We start from the raw sequence: 18,057 nt of genomic DNA on the forward strand, positions 1-18,057 counted from the left end.
AACCGGTTCCGCCGAGATTGGCGGGATGAAAACCCAGTTCCCAATGTGAGATAAGCGGTCAGCGGGATTTAAACCCGGTCCTGCCGAGATTGGCGGGATGAAACCCGGTCCCAATTTGATAAAAAGCGGTCAGCGGGATTATACCCGGTCCTGCCGAGATTGGCGGGATGAAACCCGGTCCCAACGTGATTTTGTGAAGTTGGCGGCACAAAGTCCAGGCCCAACGTGATTTTTGGACTGTTGGCGGCACGAAATCCAGGCCCAACGTGATAAAGTGAAGTTGGCGGCACGAAACTCAGGCCCAACGTGATAAAGTGATGTTCAGTGGGATAAGACCCAATCCTGCCATTCAAGATACAAGAAATTGAATTTGATTTTCCAAGAAGCAAGAGTTTGACCTTTGATTTTTGATTTTTGACTTCTGAATTTTTCTGATTTTTCGAGAGAATTTTCAAAAATAATTTGCCCCAGTGTAGGGCCTTCTCTTCTTTCTTCTCTTTCTTCGGCATCAGCCTTCCACAAACCCAGAAGCTTTCCGTCGATTTCAACTGTGAATATCTGCACAGGGGGTTTATATGCACTCAAATTTTCATGAAACAGGCAGCGTGATTAATTTGAAAGTCTTGCTTGAGTCTTTGACGAAATCCTCAAATGGACTATAAAAATTTTGCCCCAGTGTGGGCTTGTTTTGTGAAATCTTGCAAATAAAAATTTTGCCCCAGTATGGGCCCATTTGATTGCAAAAATTGGTTTGGATGCCTTTCCATTTATTTGAAAATTGCAATTGGTCTTCCTAACATATCATGTGAAAGAAATTGAAATGTCCTGCTTAAACTCATATAACAAATTTCATGATGAATTTCTCAAAATAATGCCAAATTACGAAAGATTTCTTCCCCACTTTAGCATCAATGCTTTGGGTGATGGGTCACCATTTCTGAGTGGTTCATCTTTCAGGACCAATCAAGTGACTTTATTTTTGAAATGGCTAAGGAAATAGGAAGTCAGAATTTGTCTCATTTGTGTACCCCAGTTGTGTGTAACCCATTCAATGTCACATCTTAGTGAAAGCAAAGAGTTTGTCACCCTTATTTCTTAAGAAAACTTAGTCAACGTATAAGCTTCATGGGCTTGCAAAATTTTGGGTAGGAATGATAGCTAAACATGTGAAATCTGGTTATACCCTTATGATCATGAGTGATCAATGGATTTTTATGAGCATAATCCTCACTTTGGATTGTCATGAAGGAACAAGTCAACGATGGACTTTTATGGGCTTGTAATTTGGCTTGAAAACGATAGCTAAAGAAATAATTTCCAAAGGACATTGCACCGAAGATCGCATTTTTCGACACTGCCCTCATCTGGACTCCAGATTCTTGGACTTTGTTTAACTTTTTATCATCACCCAACAGGGTCTCTCAGCATCAAATCTATTTTGCACCTTTCTTTTGCATTCATTTCGCTCATTTTTCTTTTCTTTTTCCCCCTTCGCGGGGTTTCACATGAAGAGCAGTGTCAACCTCACACCTAATCAATTCAGAATACAGCAAAAATTTTCCGGCATCAGAAATTTTCTTGACAGGGCCATTGCAAAGAACAGGAGTCAGGACTTTCGGCTTTGTAATGGGGTCAGGTGGAGTGTTTAGAAAAGTTAAAGCTTGAAGGCAGATTTCAAGAGTGGTTTGAAGAATCTGAGATCGCATTGTTGCGTCAACCCTATTTGAGGGTTAAATCAGAATTTGCCCCAGTTTATACTCAATTGAGGCTTTTCACTTTCATTTGTTTTCTTTTTTTGACTTTCCGGCTTTTTTGCCATTCTTTGAAACTTTCACAAAATTGCCCCAGTTTATTTTTGAACTGAGGTTCTCTTTTCTTCTTTTGCTTTTGATTTTGTGGCTTTTCACTTTTCACTTCTTGAAACTTTTTCTTTTCAACACAAACTTGCCCTAGTGTGGGGTTTGCGATTCTCAGGGGTTGCCAAACGAAATTATCCATTCTGATGGCTCAAAAGGGATAACTAGGGATAGATGCTTGATCGGAAAAGAAGAGGGCCTGACCGTTATTCCGTTCCTTACAATAACTCCGAAAGGAAACTTTCATTAATGGAAAATTTTTGGCATGTATCTGAATTAACTGATTGAGGAGGACCCTTGTTCATCCATATTTGTGAAACGTTGGCGATCCACGCGGACAAATCTCTTCCCTTTCTTTTTCCAAAAAATGGAAACCCAGATAGATTCAAATTTCTCCAATTTGTGATTCCCTCTTTTCTTTTCTTTTGGCATTTTTGCTTTTCCCCTTTTCTTTTCTTTCAAAATTTCCCAATCTCCTTCCCCAATGTGGGGTGCGATCATATGTGCACTCAAAAAGAACCACCAATTTTTGCTCAAATGGGGATGCAAGGGATAAACAGTGTTTAGGATTGTAGAAGCGATGGCCAAAGCATCATTCTTACACCTCATGACAACCAAAGTAACGAAATGATTATTAAAAATCCATTCCCCTTTTAGATAGTTGAAAATTTTCCAATGAAGGGTAGTGATCATTAAGACCCTTATTTGAAACGAAATTATTCTTTTAGAGGCTCAAATGGGAGAGCAAATGATAAAAATCTGTATAGGTAATGAAACGAATGCTTGAAGTATCATTCCAAATTTTCCAAACAAATAAGAACAATGCACATTTTGCTTTCACTTAGATGTGATTGAACCAGATTAGACGCCTTGAACATTTTCAAGCAAAAGTTGCCCCAATTTACAATTTATCAATCAATGTGACTGATTTTATTTTGGAATTAAGTGAAGGAGAAAGGTATCTCATAGGGCCTTTTGAGTGACCGTTCACTCTCTTTCTTTCTGAGCACTCTTATTGTACAGGTTGGAACACCAATCGAGGGTAAGGATTTTAGGAAGCATACACTTGTGAAATTCAGGCTATAGGTTGAAAAATCTCAAATTGGGTCTTATTTCTCAAAAATCATCATGAAATCTCCAATGAGTAAGAATAAAGAATGAAATGTACATAAATATACACAAAACAAAAATTATCCAAAAAAAAATTTATTGTTGAAAAAGTTTGAAACAAAATTTCTCAATCAATTATGATACAAATGAGAAGAGAGAAACTCGTAAAGAGCTCAACACATACACTTTTTGTCTCCTTTTCTTTTGGAACAAAATGTATTAACAAATCAAATAAATAGAATTTCCCCTTTATGCTTTCGCGGCAATGTCTGCCCAAGAATCAAGCAATACTTGTAATCTTCAAGCTTTATTGGATCAAAATTATCAGATAGAAGAATATTCTCGCCTTTTTGAAACATTTTTATAAATACAGGGGGAGGGGAAAAACAAAAGAAAAATACCCAAAGTCAGTAAGTAAGAATAAAAAATCGGTATGCATGTCCTATGGGGGAACCCTTTTTGTGCCAAGGGTAGGCCTAGAATGAGGATGCAATCCTCTGAAGTAGGCACTATACCATACCTGATGGATCCAATCAGCTCATGGAGTGAAAAAATAATTTTGAAAGAGTTTGGTCAATTGGAATGAGAAGGGACGTTTGTCAAAATAAGGACCTCGCCCGCAAGGATTGATCACTTTTGATCGGTACAAGATTTTGCAAAAACGCACGGGTTTGACCTTGACGAACTTCCTATCAAAGAGATTGGAATTCGTTGATAAAATTTCTCAGTGAATTACGGGTCAAAACCCTAATTGATCAAGTGATTGGGTGCAATGGACGGTTTTCTTCAAAATTGACTAGATTTCCCAATTTGGAATTTCGACATTGAAACCCTAATAGGGCAAATGGGTTGAATGAAATTGACAATTTATTTAAAATCGACCAAATTACCCTAAAAAGGGAAACAGGTCAAATGAATTGAATGAAATTTATCCAAAATTAATCAGATCACCCTAAAAAGGGTAAATTGATCAAATAGATTGAACGAAACTTGATTTATTCAAAATCGGCTCGGTTGCCCTAAAAATGGGTAAATTGGTCAAATGAATGAAATTGAATTAGGGATTTATTCAAAAATCGGCCGAATGACCCTAAAAAGGGTAAATTGGTCAAAAGACCCTAAAAAGGGTAATTTGGTCAATTGAATTGTTAATTTATTCAAAAGCGACCGAATGACCCTAAAAAGGGTAAATTGGTCAAAAGACCCTAAAAAGGGTAAATTGGTCAAATGAATTGACGATTTATTCAAAATCGACCAAATAACCCTAAAAAGGGTAAATTGGTCAAATGAATTGGATGAAATGAATTTATTCAAAAATGATTAGATTGTACTAAAATTGAATGAATTGAAAAAAAAATGGATTGGATAAGATGGATGATTTGTTCAAAAATCGATTGAATTATTCGCCCACTGGGTGGTTTCAAGAAATCATTACAATGCCTTGGTCTATGAGCCTCTAAAATCAAAATTTGGCCTCTATATTTATCGTCTCAACAATGAGGAATCATTTGTGAATTTCCTTCGAATTAATGTCCTTCGCGCAAGGGATTTTTACCAATTTTTGATAAAATGGCCAAAAAGTGATTATTAGATGCTCATATTCCAAAGATTGCTTCATGAAAATGATCGGATCTTTACCTTACCTTGTGCACTACCCCTTCGGATGGTACGAGAAAGGTAAACGTGCAAGTCTCATTTGGATTACATATCCGAGACATGGGGTGGTTTATTCCTAACACGGGATCCCCCAAATGGCATTCCCTTTCTAGGGTTTATGCGTGATGCCAGTTTATTAAAGCGATGTAAATATGTGACAAATATGACCTAAAGGACATAAATAATGTATCGGGGGGAAAAAGTCTAAAAATGAAATATATTTATTGAAATCAAGTGCAAAGACTGAAATTTAAACATGTGAGCTATCTAGAGGGTGAGTCACTAAAAGAGTGCCAAAAGGGCCTCTTATCGCTAAGGCATATGAATGCAAGCCAAGAAACAAAAGAATGGTTAGTGCAATTGATAGTACACATAACACATTGGGAGCAATTAAGAAAAAGAAATAAAGCAAGTAAAAGGGGTAGAACCCCTTCCCTCGTGCCTAATGTGCTTATAAATAGGGTGAGGCCGACTCTACCTTAGGTCATTCTAATATGGATGCATGAGGCTGGGGTTCATTAATGCCTAGACTCGATAAAGCTTCGGCTCCCAAGCCTTCAGACCTAAAAGCGAAGGGTCATCACTCCCAGGGCCCTTGGTCGGTGGCTCGAGTGATCCCTTAGGTAGCGCTATGGGCGCAGAGCACACCATCCGCCTACCCAAGGCAATCGATCCTAGTCCTACAAGGCGGTGTGGGATGGCGCCCACGAAAATAAAAATAAAATGGGATAAAGCAAGTAAACATGCACGTATGAAGTGTTCCCCTATTTTGAGGGAAGGGGTTGAGAACCACGCGAGGCTCTAAGGGTGACACACCCCCTCCCAAATGCAATGCAAGCGCGAGATGAACAAGTAAACATACATCCAATCAACCAATCACACGTACGTGAGTGAGGGGATAGTTGGATACGCGTGCGAGGCAAAAGGCCTTAAAAATGAAAAATGCAACCCTAATATCCAAATGCAATGCATAAAAAGGGTAGAAAAAGGAAACGAATGGCTAAGTCAAATGCTCGGACCCACTTAGGAAGTCCCCAGTGGAGTCGCCAACTGTCGCGCCCCACTTTTTGAATGAATGTGAAATGTGTGCGAAGTGTGGTGTGAACGTGTGCAACATGAAAAGTAAAAGGCCATGGGACTTTGGAAAGCGACGATTTGGCCAAATGAAATTTAAAAAGGGTTTTTTAAATATGAAAACGGAGTCGCCACTTGGTATAGATTTGGGGTGTACCAAGTCACCCAAAAAGTGTTTTTTAAAGACAAAGTAGTAAAACCCTCTTTAAAACGACTCCTAGTCCACGTAAGCCAAAGAAAAAGGTTCGGGGGTCACGTTTGACAAAGGGGAAGGCAAGGATAGAATCCAAGGCACCCCTTTGACCTAGCCAAGGCTAGTTGCGCGACTTAAACCAATTTTTCCTAGTTTTCTACCCAATGTATGTTCGCACGTTGGATATGACTATATGAATGCAAAACGGAAAGAAAAATGCAATCCTAAATTCTACGATGTCTCTTGTGAGGCTTTTGGTCCCAAACCACATGAATTGTGGCGGCCAACAAAGGAACACCTCATAGAGGTCGATTAATGCAAATGAGACTCAAGTGTGCAAGTGTGAAAGTGTATGAAAGATGCAAGAAATGTAAGTGCAAGTGTGCAAAATTGTATAAAGGTGCTTGTGTGAAATTGTAAAAAAAAATCCAAGTGTTTGTGTGCAGATGTATGAAATATAGTGATAAGTGCATATAGGTGTAATTAAATGCAATTTTTGTGAAGTAGAAATCAAAATGAACAATAAGGAAAGGAAAATGTGAATTGAAAAGAATGAGTGAGTGATAAATGAGAATGAATGAACCTAAGGGAATGCATCAGGTCGGGTATGGGAATGACTCCTAACTTGTCGACTTCGATTTTCCCTTTGATTAGAAGGCAAAACTAGCGTGCTAAGGCTATCGAGTAGCCACACTCGCTCGTTTCCCTTATCAGAAGGGGACCCTCAAGCAAATGGACCCTACAACTATCATGATATGCAAAAATCCTAAAATGAAGGGAAAGGGGGTTCGAGGAGCATGCCAAGTGATAAAACTAAGAAAAATGCATGATATGTGGTGAACAAGCAAATGATATGCTAATGAGGGGAAATCCCTAAGGGTCTAGCGTTGGACTAGCCCATTCTATGAATTCCGACTAGCGTTGGACTAGCGGAAACGTACATTCATCCATTCCATTCATTCATGGCTATGGAAAGCGATTAGACATGCCAAACACCTATAAACACATAGCACATAACAATTAGCATGCTCGACTAGATGCAAGGCCCTAACAAAGCAAATTAACATGTAGCAACTAAGCATGCAAGACACATAAGACAATTAAAGCCCTAACTATTACATTTGCTAGCTAGGCACAAGTCTTCGATAGGTCTTCATTGAATGCTCCTCCAAGCCTTATCTATTACATTAGGGGGACCCTACTACAATCTAAAAGGGGGAAAGGGAATAAAATAATTGAATCCCTAACTATTACAAGCCAAGAGGTGTACACATACCCCATAATGAATAACTTAAATAAAAAGCAAAAGTAAATGCAATAAAGGAAAGGAATTAAAGAAAGGCAAGGAAAGCAACGTAGACATGCAATTCACACTTAGCACGTTGGATCACATAGGAGAAATGAAAATCAAGGAGATAGAGGTTACCTCCCTTGCAATTGGAAATCGAGTAAATGAGATATTAGCTTCAAAACAATAAAAAGGTCAAGGTACCAATTTATTTGGCAAATAATCACAAAGGATAAAAAATAAGCAGGAATTTGAATCAATTAAATCATGTCGACAATTCACATTTAAAAAGTCAAGAGAAGAAAGGACCTGATTGCAAAGATTGACAGAGTTTGGAGGTCAAAATTAAAGAAAAATAAAGTTCAAGGACCTATTTGCAATTAATTTAAGGATCCAATTGAAAGCATTGAAAGTTTGTAGGGCCATAATGGAATTAAAGAAAATACAGGGGCTGATCTGCAAATTCGTTCTCTGGTTTCTTAATGGATCAAGTCATTGGGCTATTTCCTTTATTTGTTTGGGCCAAAGCTTCCAAGCCCAATCGGAAATCCCAAAACAAAAGGGAATGGGCCATTGTCACCCTTCTTGGGCCAAGATCACTTGGCCCAAGCGGAAGTCCAAGGAAAAACAAGTGGGCTAGTATATTATTTTGGACCAAAAATTAGCCAACCAAAAAAATGGGCCTTGACCCTCTAGCCCAAGCCAAAAACCCAAAAATGAATTGAACCCTCTTACACAAACCCAACTAAAAATCATTAGCCAAACATAAGTCTAAGCCCAACAAGATAACAAATCAACTAAAATTATTTAAGCCACAATTATGATCTAAAACCCAAAATTAATTTATCCCAAAAAAGTCACATAAAATAGGCAAACATAGGATTAAGCTCAAGAAAGACAAAATGGATTTGATTTTCCAAATTTTGAGGCCACGGTGAATAAGGGGGACTTGAGGGATTAAAATGCAACAAGAGCAGAGACCTAATTGAAGGACTTATGAAGGTGTTGGGGGCAAAATTATGAAAAGTAAAGTTCTGGGGTTAAATCATAATGGAAAGGGAAATTGAGGGACTGGAATCATGAATTTAATCAAGCAATCCTCCTCTTCCAAATTGGCTCAACGTTCGCTGCTATTTCATTCCTCTTTGCAACCAGAAAATTCAACTTCGGATTCCAATCAAACAAAACAAAACAAAAGCAAAACAGATGACTCTCACATGAATCCCCTCGCATGCCATTTTATGTCATGAATTTAAATCCATACAAGAGGAACACCAAACAAACGAGAAGCGGGGCAGATTGCCAAAACAAACGGACGCCCAAACAAACCCATTCGAATCAATTATTTTGACAAGCATGAAACAGTCGAACGTATATAAATCAGAAATTAATCCATTCTTCAGGCCGAACTTTCAATGAAGCATTCTGTCGAACAACAAATGGGCATTAAAACTTCACCGAATTTTCTGGTCAACTGGAATTATAACTAGCCAAAACATTTTCAGCAACCCAAGAAATACCAGAAATACCAAGCAATTCAACCCAATCAATACACAAAGCATGTTCGTTCTGAAATTCATGAACAATCAAAAAGAAAATATAACCGGGCACCAAGGTACAGCAGACAATATCCTGAAAATTTCCAAAAGATCCTGCGCTTTGGGGAAAACTGAAATGCAAATGAAAAGGATGACTTACGGCGTCTGCAAGCGGCAGTGCTGGATTCAGATGAGGTGGTGGTGGCTTCCGGTGGTGGCAGTGAATTTCAGCGATGGATTGTGGTGGAGTGGCGGCTCCTCTTGCTTTCTGTTCGGTAAAAATTTTGCAGGCCCTGGCGGTGGATTGCGGGGAGATGATGGCGCTGGTGGTGGTCGACGGCATTGAAATGGCAACCTTGCTTTCGAAACCCATAGCCCCTCAACCTCTGCCCAGCCGTAGAACCTCTTTTTTCTCTGTTTTCTTGCTCTTTTTTCCTCAGCGCAAGCCTTCTGCTTCGGCTTGTTTGTTTTCCTTTTTGTCGCCTCCATGGCCTTCCTATCCCCCTGTTCTTGTGACCTTTCCTTTTTCTTCACTTGTTCGTTTCCCCCGCAGCTATCTCTCGGCTTGGGCTCCCCTCTCGGTGCCCTTTTCGTTGCCCAGCCCAGGACGAAACTCTTCGTTCGACCCCATCGTCCGCTACCCCTTCTCTATTGTAAGCTGTCCGAAATCTTTCCCCTAGTCTTTTGCTTCTGGTTTTCCTTCTAAGCTTCAGCCGTTGTTGTTCCTCTGCCTATTCTCTCAGGTTTTTTCTTATCCCCTTCACCCCTCAGCCGTTACTCCTTGCTCGATAGTTTTCCCTTCGCTGTTTTTCCACTCCCTTGCCCCTCTGTCGGCTCTCCCTTTTTCCTCTCATTTTCCCAAGCTCCGCCGCCACTCTGTTTTTCTTAGTTTTTGCTCTGCTTTTTCCGCCACCCTTTTTTGCCTTTTTTTCTGTTCTTGTTCTTTTGCCGTAACCCCCCCTAGCCTTCTCTTGTTTGCGGCTGTCTTGCCTTTTTTATTTATACCAGCATCTCTAACCCTAAAACCCCAGCCATCTCTCCTATATTTGCAGCTAAGGGCTGCCCGAAGCCCTTCCTTGCAAGCTGCGAAAACGCAGCTTGCAAGTTGCGTACTATTCTCTTTTTTTTTAAAAAAAAAACTTAAATAACAAAATTGAAAATAATAAAGATTAAAAACAAAAACAATTTAATTAACATCAGAAACAACAAAATGCAAATCCAATTTTTTTCATTTTCCATTTTCATCGTTTTTCTCTTTTTGTTTCTTTTTTCAATTTTCAATTTTTCATTTTTTCCTTTTCATTTTAAATAATGAAACTAAATCCAAAACAACTAAAACATATTTTTTAACACTTTTCTTTTTCCTTTGAGAAACTCTACGCTAAAATGGCTAAAATAACTAAAAGTAAAAGTAAATAAAACCAATTGTGACAAATAAAAATAGAACAAATGAAAAACGAATAGTAAAAAAAAATAAATAATAAAACACCAAAAATTTGGTGTCTACACATACGACTTCCAAAAGTTGTCTAAACAAATACATTCAAAATTCTAATCAAAAGGGCCATCAAGTCGACTTCTCCATAATTCCTTCCATTTCAGCTCCTGCTAAGGAAAACAAGTCTAACGGGGTGAGCGAATGCTCGTGAGGCCGAGAAAACATGCAAAACACATAGTTCAAATAACAATATCACTTAAGCGAAAATTAAAGCTGTAACATCCAAGCAATTCACAATTTTCAATTTAACACATTCACTGAGGATACAGGAGCTCTCAAGAGCTAATTCCTACTTGTTTTGCCAAAGTTCAATCCAGTACTTTTTCGTGATGACGTTCCGTCACCCGGGTAGGTAATCAAGTCCGTAGAACCTTACTTCTCCACTTTTGGTTCTGAGTCAACATGAGAGGTACCTCCTACCCGAATCGATGTGGTACATGTTATCGCTCAGGGGATCGATTATACGTTTATGGTTCTGAGTCGACATGAGAGGTACCTCCCACCCGAATCGGTGTGGTACATATTGTCGCTCAGTGGTCGATGAGATATCGCTCCAATCGACTTATACTTTATTTATATTTTTGAGTCGACATGAGAGGTAACTCCCACCCGAATCGGTGTGGTACATGCTATCGCTCCGAGAACCAATTATAGCACTGAGACGGTATGGGAGGTACCTCCCACCCAAATTGGTGTGGTACATGCTATCCGCTCAGAGCTCACGAGTTAAACATATTCATGTACGATTACCAATTATTGTTTACGGTTCTGAGTCGACATGAGAGGTACCTCCCACCCAAATCGGTGTGGTACATACTATCGCTCAGGGAACCGATTATAGCACTGAGATGGTATGAGAGGTATCTCCCACCCAAATTGGTGTGGTACATGCTTCCGCTCAGAACTTACGAGTTAAACGTGTTCATGTACAATTACTAAATCATATGTATTCAGGTTTTAAGTACCACATAGTTCAAAGAGAGAGTGAGAGGACAAGGGCGTCCGCATGAGTAAAATATGATTGGTCGATAAGATTTACTTTGATCGACGTCGAGTCAATGTAAATGTAATTTTGCAGTTACAACAGTTCACTTAGTTCATATAGCAATTCACTTCACACAATTTGAATATCAATTCACATAGCACAATTCACTTATAGCATCACTTAAGGGAGAACGAGTGTGATAAAGTACACACTCGTCTCAACAATTCCATAATACTCAATTAACAATTCAAGCATTTATCAACAATTCATGCACTTGACACTCACCAATCAAAAACAAAGGAGTAGTGCCCACTTGAGGGTTCAGCCGTCCACCGTGGGATTCTCTTGAAGGTCCTCTTGAATTCCTGAGTAATTAATATTGAACTATCACTTAGAAATCCCATTTAGCACGGAAGATTGCACACTTGTACAATCTAGAAAAATATCATGAAAATGAGCCTTAATTACTCGTAAATCGAGGCTCAAAAGTGGGGTTTTAATAATGAAAGAAAATCTGATTTTCATCTTTGAAATCAAGTGTAAAACGGCAAAGCAATATCGAAGGAAAATGATGAGTTCTAAAAACTCAATTTCCTTTAAGTTTGGAAATTTCAGATTTGACAAGCAATTTTAGAAAAATTGTATCTCACTCTCTGTAGGTCAAAAATTGGAAAACTTGGTACCGTTGGAAACTACTTCCAAAGTACTAAAAGTTCCTAGAAGAAACTTTTCCATGATTCCTGATGGAAGACATTCAAATTTTGGCTTAAATTTGCTGATTTGAGCTCTCAAGACAGTTTCGGAGTTGGTTTTTGGCCAACTTTGAAAATTCGGCAAAATTCGTAGAATGTGAACTAGCTTCTCAAACTTGAAACTCAATTAGAGTTATAATCAAAGTTTAAAACACAACAAGAGGAACAAGAATCGGAGTTTTGAGTACCAAGATATAGCGGCTCAACGTTGCTGAAAATTTCTCACTAAACAAGGATCTTCCAGATTTGAACATGAACTTTGGGACTTCAGTTGAGCATCGAAATGGACTTGGAATAGCACCAAATTTGGCAGTATTACACTACCATATAATGGTTATTCCTCTGTCAAATTTCATGTAAAAATCTGAACGGGAAGTCAGTTAACAAAGTCACTAAAGTTTCAAGACAGTTTCGGAGTTGGTTTTTGGCCAACTTTGAAAATTCGGCAAAATTCGTAGAATGTGAACTAGCTTCTCAAACTTGAAACTCAATTAGAGTTATTGTGAGAACCCGTAATTTGTATTTTCTCGGTTTTCGCATTTTTCATGGCCTGTTTTCTGCACTTTCTGTATCCGGAAATTTTCTAGATAAATTTTATGAGTAAATATAGTTTTTAGATGATTTTCTAGATAAATTTTATGAGTAAATATAGTTTTTAGATGATTTTTCTAGTATCGAATAGATTTTGAGAAATTAAGAGCGTATACCGGACGTGGGACCCACTAGTGCGAAAAGTTCGGAAAATTTCGGCCAACTAGATTAAGTTTTGGATACTGGAATTATTTTATCGGGTGTTAAGAGATAATTAGAGGATACCTAGATGGACTATCATTGGAGAGACAAAAGGATAGAGTTGCATTAAAAAGGGTGACAAGTGTCACCTTCCTATTCAACCTTGACTTGACCATTATTTCTTACCTTTACTAATACTCAATTCTGACCCAAAAAGCACCTAAATTTCTGCAAGCTTGGCCGACCCTCTCTCTCTCAAGAAAGAAAGAAAACTCTTCAAGTTTTAGCTCCAATCTTGCTCAAGTTGAACCATCCAACCATTTGATCTTGCAATTACTCCATAAAACCTCTTCACTTAGTGATTTTGAGGTGATTGGTGAAGTTGTTTGGAAAGTTAAGGTGACCAATAGCTCTCTCTCTCTTGTTCTTAAGGTAAGTTGTGAAGAACCACCCTCCTCCTTTAATTGATGCTTAAATCATGCTTAGTGGTAGTATAAGATGCAAATTTATGGATTAAATCTTGAGTTTTGGTTGAATTGGTGAAGTTTTATTATTTTGGGGATTTTTCTGTTTTAATATAAGCATGATTGTGTGGCTATGTATGATGATTGGAAATGGTATATAAGGCATCTAGAAGGTGTAAAAAGTGATTAATTGCAACCAATTTCTGTTTTGGAAGAAAATTGAAAAATCTAGGGTTCTTGAAGCTACATTCTGTCCGAAATTTTAGGTCATAGATAGAGGCCGAATTGGCCTTAGCTAAAAACATGAAAGTTGTAGGGAATGACATTTTAGAGGTGTCTACAAAATTACAGGTCAATCGGAGTAGCGTAGAGTGAGAAAAGTCGAAATTACTATTGCTGTTCTGGTTCTACCCGAAATAGGGATTTACGACTGTAATTGGTTGTTTTGGCTGGAATTTCTTCCGAATTGGTTGTTGAGGTCTTCTGATTAAATGTAGCCCTGTTTCTTAGCTTTCAGTTGGTTTTGGAATTTCTGGATTTGGACTTGTAGAGCCTGAGTTATGATGTTTCCGCTAGAATGCGTTTTGGTGAATCTGTTTTACGTTGTTGATGAAGTATCTTGAATTTTTGACCTGTTTGCACTCAAAAATGGGTTGAGTGACCTTCTGTGATGTTGTATCCCTGTCTTTTAGCTTCGAAATGGTGGGTCTTTCACCCTCATCCGATAATCGTAGTGCATTTGGTGCTATTACCGCAAAGTAAAGTCAAAACCTGTTTTTTTTTCAGGGCCAAAGTTAATTGCATGTCCGAAATTTCTGGTTTCCTTTAATGTTTGTATATGTTCATGGAACCCTATTGGGGTCATATTTGGCATTGGTTTATGACTCGTTATCGAGTCTCCTTGTACTTGTTTGCATGTTTTAAGGCTTGCTTTCATTCCGGTCATTTCCTAGCTAACTTTTGTACTTGTACTACTTTGAGCCTAGTGAACGGCTTTTGGGAAATGAGATGACTTTTGTGTGAGATGTTGGGACTGATTTGAGGAAATAATGAAGCCATGATGGCTGGAAAGTTAGCAAATTTAGGGGAAGTGCTGCCCGATTTTCTAGGCCGTTTGGTTCCTTTAAGTTGGATTTGCCTTTTGGTAGAAATGAAGGGCTTTTGGGTTGTTGGACCTAGGTCTTCATGTTACCTTTTTGTTCCCAAAAATCATGTTTTGCACCCTTGCATTAGTAATTATTTGGCGAGGCATACGACTAGTAGTCGAGCCTCACATGTGCATTCTGTTTACTCGATTCTGGAAGTGAAACCTTCAATTGGTTTATTTTGATTATTTTAGGGTTTCTTGGCGATTAAGGCCAATCTGAAGTGAAAACTTTTGAAGTTGAGCCGGTGAGTGTTCCACTACCTGCTACCCGTTATGTGAAATATCTGAATATCTGAATACTTGATTTATGACTATTGAAGCCAAATACTGTTTTGATAAAATGGAGGCGAGGGTGTACTTTATCACACTCGTTCTCTGGTCTGTTCATATGCCAATTTTGAACGCGTATCTGAATCTGCTATCTGCATTTGTATCTGTATCTGTTATCTGTATCTGGATCTGTATCTGTTCTGACGTCGTTTGGAAGCTTGAGTCCAACGACCTTTCTGTGACCTATGAGCTCAAATCCTGTGGCTAAGTTATTCGAGTCGGGCCGGCAAGGGCCTGGACGATTAGATAACGAACCACGGTAGTCCGTTTTGGGATCTTTGGGTATTGAGACCCTTGATTCCGGGTATACTCGAGTATTACCATTTCTGTTTCTGTTAAGGTGAGCGGGCCCGGTAAAGGGGTGTTTGGTGGACGGAATTTGGTGTAAAGTGGGGTCTACGGACGCATTGGTTCTATATACGTTGACGGAGAGTCAACCGGCTTGGATCCAGTACTGCGCTGGAAAGCTGGCTCCTGAGTGCCACCTGTATCCTTCTGATTTGAATCATTGGTTCCTTTACTTTACATCTGGAATGTGTACCTGATTTGTGAAATGTGAAATGCCATGGTTTTACTGCTATATGTTTGGTACCTCATTGAGCGCAAGCTCACCCCTTTCTGTTCCTTTTTGTTTTCCTCACAGGAAAATAAATACTTTTGGACTGGATTTGATAATTGGTTGCCGAATTGAGCTAGTTGGACATATCTTTTGTATAGCTCATTGATTTAAACCCTAAATGTACTTTTGGGTCCGTTTCTCTTTTGGAATTGGCAAACCGTACATGTATCCACTTTCGAATCACTTTGGTATGCCCTTTGGGTTGTATATGCTAAATTTTGAGATGTAAATTTTTGCTTGACGTTTGGTTGGGTTTTGCCATGTCGGTTCCTATTCATGGCCGACTCCGATTTCGTTTTGTTTTATTCTGGGATTTTTGACTTGTCTATGCGCGTTGTATGGTCCGGAACGTATTCGGTCGCTCTAATCTGAACCGTTAGTCCTGGCCAGAACTGGGCAGGCGGTCCGCCGAACCCTTTGGTTCGCCTTAGGGTGAGGTGGGGCTGTCACAGTTATAATCAAAGTTTAAAACACAACAAGCGGAACAAGAATCGGAGTTTTGAGCACCAAGATATAGCGGCTCAACGTTGCTGAAAATTTCTCACTAAACAAGGATTTTCCAGATTTGAACATGAACTTTGGGACTTGAGTTGAGCATCGAAATGGACTTTGGCACCAAATGGTTATTTACTACCATATAAGGGCTATTCTCTGTCAAATTTCATGTAAAAATCTGAACGGGAAGTCAGTTAACAAAGTCACTAAAGTTTCAAGAATTTCTAAAGCAAATCTGCCTTGTACTTCAATTTTTCCTTTCTCAAACATTTGGCCAACGACAACATTTGAAACATGGTTCATTTGTGAAGACAATGTCTAAAAAACATTCAAAATGTGTTTGATAGGTGATTAACACCAAGAGTTTCAAAATAACAAGTCCCAATTCAAAATGAGCCACTGGCTAGCCAAAACTAGGGTTTCCAATCACTGTCGAAATTCTGAAATTCGGCCATAACTCACTCAATTCAACTTGGAATTGAGCATGGTTGGTGGCATTTGAAACTACATTCATAAGGCTACAATTTTTCATAAGGAATCATTTAAAATTCTATTAACAACTAGCTCATAATCAAGCCACAATTCGCAGCACTTAATAGGCTCTTTAACACAGCCGAGAAACAGGATAGGTGACTTTGAAAGGCTGGTACGGTTCACTCAAGTGGAATCAGGGGATGAATTTTATACCGTTGAAAAACTGGAAGTGTCTAGTTTCTAATGCTACAAACGGTACTCGATTTTGACGTTGGAGCAAAGAGTTATAGTCATTTGAAAATCACTGCCAGAGAAATTCTGGACACACGTTCCAGCCATGAACTTATTTCGAAATTCAACTTTTGGCCAACCAAATCAAGTGATTTTTGGTGAAAACTTTCCACACAACCTATAAAACATATCTACATCAAAATCAAGTCAATTTAACCACAAAAAGTCGCATCAAGGGGCACAGTAAAAAAGGGCAGAACCGGCCCTTCTACCATTTCACTTCCTTTGAGTTTTCTTTCCACTTTTCAACTTATAATCACCAATTTAAGCACTAAATCAACATAATCAACACCCAACATCATCACATCAGTTCATCAAGTCCATTGTGAGATTTCATAGAGCCCACTCACATGATTTCCAACAATATAGAGGTGCCCACATGAAGCTACAAGCTTCCAAGTGCAATTTAACTTACAAAAGCTAAAATTCAAGGGTTGGATCATCATTACCTTCTAGATGATGTTAAATCAGAAATTTTCAGTCCCTTTGAGCTCAAGAAAATCGTGGGAATGAAGCTCTTCTCCTAGCCCAAGATGATCTCCAAGCTATTTGCAAGGTGTGGTTGGAATTTGAGATGATTTGGAGCAAGTTTGTGTGATGAGATGAAGAAAATATTTTTTGGTCTTTCTTCCTTGGTGTTGCACGGCTGCTTAGAGAGAAAATGGAGGGTTGTTGGCTGATGGTTGAGGCTTCCTTGAGAAGCTTAAGAGTTAGTGGCTCAAACTACTCCAAAAGTCAACTAAGAATAGTGCACGTACGCGCGCATTTCGTGCTCATTTCCTCTCGGGTTTGTTTCACTTGTGCACTAAACCTCCAATGCACTTTCTTAAACATTATAATTATTCACTTTTAATAGTCTAGAATAAATTTCTTAAATCTCCGTTTAACCATTCCAACTCGATATTCGTGAAATTCTAATTCGCGCGCGATAAGGCGAAATTGACGAGAAATTCATATAATGATTATATAATTAACTACTACTAATGTAATTAATTATAAAATAATAAAACATGAGTCCTCAAATCTCCAAGATTATTGCACTCATGATTCGAATATAGTCTCGACAAACGTGTCTTCGCCATTTCTTATCGAACGAGCCTCCGAAAAATAAATTTTTCTAACAAAACATTTTTAAAACATAAAGGAGACATTATTCCATATAAATGGATTTAAAATGATTGAAATAAAGTATTCGGAGAAAATGGGTGAATAAATAATTAATTAAGCCATTAAAATAAGATTAAAATAAGAAAATATTCGAGTCCTCACAAGAACTCCATTTCTTACTTCTTTTCAAACCTCCAAGTTATTTGGATGATCACTTTCTAAGTGTAGTTTGAGGATAGTTTGTTTTAATTTGAGGAAATATATATATTCTTGAAGATCACTCTCAAGCTACACCATTCTTAAATCGTAAACTTTGTACAACTGTGCATTAGCAGTATAACAAAACATATATTCATCATCTTGTACATAAAATCAAATTCAAGATTATCATCATTTTTTTTTAAATTAACAAACAACCTAACAAGTATGTGCTTTTATGTCTGTGAAT

The sequence above is a fragment of the Coffea eugenioides genome, chromosome 10 (assembly GCF_003713205.1).
Source record: "Coffea eugenioides isolate CCC68of chromosome 10, Ceug_1.0, whole genome shotgun sequence".
Lineage (NCBI taxonomy): Eukaryota > Viridiplantae > Streptophyta > Magnoliopsida > Gentianales > Rubiaceae > Coffea > Coffea eugenioides.